This window comes from Rattus norvegicus, chromosome 11 (genome assembly GCF_021556685.1).
Source record: "Rattus norvegicus strain SHRSP/BbbUtx chromosome 11, alternate assembly SHRSP_T2T, whole genome shotgun sequence".
NCBI lineage: Eukaryota > Metazoa > Chordata > Mammalia > Rodentia > Muridae > Rattus > Rattus norvegicus.
In genome coordinates, this window is record NC_141544.1 from 22,086,290 (window position 1) to 22,092,744 (window position 6,455).

At 37.8% G+C, this 6,455-nt stretch overlaps 1 non-coding gene across 1 annotated transcript; it reads left to right on the forward strand.

Moving 5' to 3' along the window:
- Positions 1 to 4,480: 4,480 nt before the first annotated feature.
- On the forward strand, positions 4,481 to 4,583 carry LOC120095779 (small nucleolar RNA U13). Its single transcript, XR_015633818.1, has one exon. It is a non-coding gene; the product is annotated as a small nucleolar RNA U13 (small nucleolar RNA).
- Positions 4,584 to 6,455: the final 1,872 nt, after the last annotated feature.

Below are 6,455 nucleotides of genomic sequence, written 5' to 3' on the forward strand. Positions count from 1 at the left end.
TTTCAATGAGACTATTCCCCTTGATTTGGTGCTACTGCTCAAATGGCTTTAGGAAGTCAGAATAGCTATTCAGGAGATTTTAAATGCAGAGTTAGAAAATCTCTGCTGGCATTCTGCCTTCTGTTAACCTGAAGTATAGAAGCCTGCTGTCCCCATTATAACTGTAACTCACCATGAGCCACACAGCTAGTAATATCAACTCTGCTCCCTGTGAGGATCTGGAGGAAACAAAATTCAAATATCTTCTATATAACATCAGTTGATATATGTATAAATGGCATATATTGTGTTTCAGAAATCATGGTCAGATGAATAGATAATAAACAGGTAGATAAATAAATATATGAATGTTTCAATTAAGCTTTTGACATTTGACAGGCAAAGTGTGCTGTAAATTTTCCAAATGTACTCTAGGAATCTCACAAGGAACAATAATAGTCATTGATTATTGTGTTAACAATGTATCAACGAGGTCTAGAAATGAGCGCAATAACTTGTCATTACATATATGTATATACAGAGTTGATAACTTTTGTATCACTTTTGTTACAAACAACTATTTGCAATCATGATAAAAGGGCACAAACTATCACAAACAAAATACCTAATTCTTTCACAACATTTTCATTAAAAAAAAAAAAAGGAACTACGTCTGTCGGAAAACTTTTTAATGACACGTGTGAAATCAAGATGGAAATGCAAAGTGTGCTTAAATAAAAAGAAGCCATGAGACCATTTTCTATTGATATGGTGAAACATTATTCAATAAATGTTTTATGGATCAAGTGATAACAGAGTAAGAAATACGATCAGGATGCAGTTTAACTGGTGCTAGCATTCCACCTTTCATCCATAGGACAGATAGACATGGCAGAAGGAGAGAACTGACCTTTGCATGTTGTTCTTGACCTCCACATGCCCAGTGTGTTGCCAGCATATTCATCCATAAATTAATAAATAAAATTAAAATTTGAAGTAAATAGTTAAATGTACCTTATTTGTGCCATAGAGCACAACCAACAACCACCAACAAGTATGTTTAAAAAAAAGAAGGAAAGAAGGAAAGAAGGAAGGAAAGCTAAGATCGTATGTATGCACAGTGTGAAGCGGTTTAAGAGAAAAAACACCCCACTAGGTATATCGATTGTCTGGCTCTCAGTGTGTATTGAACGAGATCAAGATATACTTGGGTACATACAGCTTTCTCCACATGTGTTTTTTTTTTAACCCCAGTTCTATAAGTAAAACAGCAATTTTTCTTTCTACTCTGTTCTTTCTTCACCCAATATAGTAAACCATCAGTCCAGGTTTGGACCATAAACAAATGACATGCCAAGAGAGAGGAAACTTGGTCTGAACTCCCAATATCTTAGCCATATAACTAGGCCAAGGATGAGCATAGAACATTTCCATGGACAACATGAGTGCTTTTCCAGAACACTGTACATGGGTAGTTAGACTAGGGATGCTTGTATTCTTATTTCCTATTACATGAAGCTATGCCACCTCCAGCTAGACAGAACAAAGGGCAACGCCAAGAAAGATGCAGAGACAAAACATGGAGAGGGCATGAGAGAAAAATGTTGACGAGCAGAGGGTGAGAAGCTTTGGATGACAATACTTTTTCTGGAGATACACAGCACACACAACTTCTCACTTTAGATAGGAAAGCCACAACAGACCGAAGTACAGCTACCACCAAAGTCCAGTTTAGTAAACTGATGACGTTTTGAGAGGACACTTAGAGAACTATGGGTAAGCAGTTATTGACAAGAGCAGAAGTGCTTCACAGACAGTGGCCTCACCACAGTCCACTCTAGCACACTGACTCTTCACAATGCTGGGCACCTGAAGTCCACTGCACAGCCTGCAGGAAACTTAACAGGTTGGAGAGTGTCATTTCCAGGTGTCACACTTGATCTATGCCTTTCCAAGGCTCTTCAGCAGGTTTCTGCTTCTTACAGGAAACTAGTCCAACCTCAAAGTCTTCTTTCTAGCTTGGCTTGTCTGAAAGTCTTTTGTCTGTTTGTTTGTTTTTTTTTAATTAAATTGGGTATTTCTTTTTTTTTTCTCTGTATTAACTTAAGTATTTATTTACATTTCGATTGTTATTCCATTTCCCGGTTTCCAGGCCATCAGCCCCCTAACTCCTCCCCCTCCCCTTCTTTATGGCTGTTCCCCTCCCCATCCACTCCCCATTAACGACCCCCCAACAATCCAAAACACTGGGGGTCCAGCCTTGGCAGGACCAAGGGCTTCCCCTTCTACTGGTGTCCCTTCAGCTCCTGAAAAGTCTTTTATACAGCTTTACTCCATTACTCTGAGAAGGTCTTTTAACTTTCATTGCTTACTCTGGCAGGAAGTGTCTTAGTGAATTCAGCCAGTTTTAGGAATTTCCTGGGGCTATTTTCAGTTCTTATCTTCCTATTTGAGGAGTGAGCCTACAAGTGAACTGTTTTAATCCAGGATGAAATTGTTATACCCACTTCTCTAGATCCTAAATCCAGCAATCCTAAAAGTGTCCTGGTTTAAGCCATTTTGTGTCAGCTTCAATATAATAAAGAAAAATTGACTTATACAGACAAAATCCATGTCCAACTTTATATAGACAAATCTATCTGAATGAATAAACAACAAAACATAAAAGGTTTTAAGATCTAAAACTAGTAATTCTCCACAGATGATTCCCTAAGAATTGTTTTTCTCGTTTTCTTCTGAAGACCTCTGGGTGGATTCTGATCCTCCAGGGTTCCCTTTGCAAAACTAAAAATTGGACTCAATAATATTTTGAAATAAAGATAGAGGCACTACCTGTGCAAAGGGTTCTGCATGGGCGCCAAAATGCCCGGACTAAGAAAGTTGCGTGTCTTCTCAAAGCACATAAAATACAAAAGGAAAAGAATATTAGAGAAAGGAGACAGTTATCAAGTATACATGCATGTCACCATAAATGTCCCTACTTTCTTCTTTCTTTCTTCCTTAATTATTTCTTGATAAGCCAGGGAAGAGAAAGACTGGTGAACCAGAAAGCTCAGCAAAGGAAGAGAGAGAGAGGTTAACTTTCAGGATAATTAAGTTCCTGGAGTCCTAAGGCATTTCCATGATTATGTCAAAATTAAAGTAAAAGTCACATGAAATCCCCTTCAGATCTATGCCATAATCCCTTTTGGATGCCTGACAAACCTTGAGAAGCCAAAGTGACAGTTACTGATTTACCTTTCTGTGCTGAAAATGGAAGTTGAAAGTTAAGTGGCAACATGAAACTAAGTACCTCTGAGACCTAACTTCAAGTATGGACTAGACAGAAATGACAGAAAATCATTAGGAACAGAAGGCATTGAAAGGTCAGAAATAAATTGTTATCAAGCGCTGTTTGACTATTTTATCAGTCAACCCCCCCATTCCTTTTTCCTCTCAAAAATGCAGCAGTAACATTTTGTTATCTTTGGAGATGAATAATCATGTTATCAGGGTTGTAGTAACACACTCAGATTCTGGGAATGGTGTGTGTGTGTGTGTGTGTGTGTGTGTGTGTGTGTGTGTGTGTAAGTATTGTTTTCAAAAATATGACTCTTAAAGAGTAGCGATTTTTTAAAAAAATACATAATTATCTTGCTCCATCTGCTTGGACTGTTGCTTTGTGTAGAGATATGATCAAGTTTATCCTCAGTAGAAGTGAAAGCCATCAATGGATTTGAAAGTATTTACGTTTTAATGAGTTTTTGATAGGGATTATTTTCTCCAAGAGAGTCGTAGGGTAAGCAAATCATTTCCCCTCCCCAACTTCAGCCTGACATCCCTCCTCCCTTCATCTTCTTGCCCCTCCTCTGCCCTCTTCTTTTTCAACCACACCCCTCATTTTTTATGCTTTGAACCAAGAATGGTCCTGTGTCATCATGTTTGCATAAGATCATGGAAAGCTCATGAAAATCTTTCATAAACAAAATTGATCTTCAACTAAATGAGCACATTAGTGAATCAAAATTTGGATGATCTGTATTTAAATTGTGAAAGTATGAAATGATGGGTTAAGGGATTGGATATAGGAGGGGAATGAGCCTTAATCATTTTAGCAATTACTATGTAATGTCCTAAAATGATTCACTAATCACTTCACAGCTGCTTTGTAAAAAATATAGGTTACCAAAGCATGCCTCAAATGCCACATTCCCTGGGCTCTCCACCTGTCGAGAAAAGAAGGCTATAGATTCTGGAGTTACTTGAGACAATCCCAGACTAAACCTAGGTGCCCTGTGGCTTAGTTTATTTTCACTAATACTATTACATTTAAAATAAAGTTACTTTGGATTTTGTTGTCTTCAAAAGGGACAGTATATGTACCAAGAGGAAAGCTTATATTAAGTAAGCAGAGGTCTTTTCCAAGGCCTTTTAGTTCAGGATTGCAGAGATCAGCACAGCAGAACATCTCTGCATCTGCTATCCCAAAATCTGGAAACCCCTTTTACATACAGAGTTCTTGATCATTTGTGGCTCATAAATGTGATGATTGGCCATTCACACCATTGTGTGAGATATTCCTCTATCAAAACTTTTTATGTCATCTATACATTATTCGTTTGATATAAAATGAAAGTAATAGTGAATTTTAACAAATAAACAGTCCAACTATAAGTAAATTGTACTCATGAGTCTTTTGTCTGCTAATTAATTTGTTTGTTTACTTTATATCTAGATCACAGCTCCCCCTTCCTCCCAGTCCCACCTCATACAGCCCCTCCCCCATCCCCAGTATCTTCTTCTCTGAGAGGGTGGTGGATCCCCTAGGTATGAACCCATCCTGGCACATAAAGTTACTGCAGGACTAGACATATCCTCTCCCATTGAAACCAGAGTAGACTGCCCATTAGGGGAACTGGACCTGTATGCAGACACAGTTTTAGGGACAGGTCCTCTCCAGTCGTTGGGAGACCTGTATGAAGACCAAGCTGCACATAAGCTACATATGTGCAAGGGGCCTAACTCTTTGCTATTTGATTGGTGGTTTCTTCTCTGGAAATCCCAGAGTCCAGGTTCTCCAACTCTGATGATCTTCTTGTGGAGTCTCTGTCCCCTCCAGGTCCCTCGATCCTTACCCCAACTCTTCCTTAAGATCCTTCAGGCTCCCTGAGTTTAATGTTTGGCTGTGTGTCTCTGCATCTGTTTCAGTCAGCTGTTGGATAAATACTCTCAGAGGACAGGTATGTTAGGTAGTCATGAGTCTCAACACTTAGATATAACGTCTACCTAGGAAAAATAAGCCAAAAAAGGGAAGGAAAGAAAAATTAAAGGAAACAAAGAAATGGAACTAGTGATAGATGATTAAAAGTCAAAAAGCTCACACTGGAGTATTGACTTCATATATCACAAACATATCATGCCTCTGGAAAGATGGGGTATTTTGTTTGTTTTTTCCTTCACCAAAAGTTATTAATTTGAACTCATCCATAGAAAGTAGATGAAAATTGAAGTTTGGGCTAAAATTTTACCTTCTGTTTCCTAGTATGACAAGAGTCCAAAGTTTGAGTCCAGAAGCACAAATGTGGGGGGCTACATCTATCTAGGTACCCCATTTCTTTACTATTCAAATTCCCATGTAAAATTCTGTGTTTGTGTATATGTATATGTATATGTGTGTTTCTGTTTGTGTGTGTGTGTGTATGTGTGTCGTATGTAGTATGTACATATAAATGTGACATGGCCCATGTATAAGAGGACAATTTTACAGGTAGATTCTCTCCCACCATGTAGGTCCTAGAGAGTCTACTCATGTCGTCAGTCTTGATGGTAGCACCTTTATCTACTGTGCCATTCAGATGGACCCAAGGATATTTTTTTATTTTGTTATTTAATGTACAGTAAGCTGATCACTATCTGAAGCAACCATAAATCTGCATGACTCTAGTGATCAAAACTAAATTGTTCTAGGGATATCTAAGAGGAGTTAGAGGATGATAGAAGGGAATAGATACAATCCAAAGACATTGTATACATATATGAAATTCTCAAGAAATAAATTCATTTTTAAAAAGAAAGGAAGAAACAAACAAATAAAGAATGGGAAAGAAAAGGAGAGGAAAGGAAAGGAAAGGAAAGGAAAGGAAAGGAAAGGAAAGGAAAGGAAAGGAAAGGAAAGGGAAAAGGAAAGGAAAAAGGAAAGGAAAGAAATTCTTGGTCTAATACTACTTATTTTGTCCTGGTGTTTTTCTTTAAATTTAATAAGAAGCTCTTAGAACCTTTCAGTCTGCCTAATAATCAGAATTGAGATCTATTTTTAAGTAATTCATTCATAGCTGTAGTAAATGTTGTATTTTCTTTATTACTGTGTATGCATGAAAGGAAACATTTGTCAAGTTGTTCCTGTGGGAAGAAGAGTCATACCCAATGACTGAGTGCAATACTGAGCCCAATTAGCCAGAAGACCTACAATTACCAGGAAGTTTTCAGATCTGGAGTTC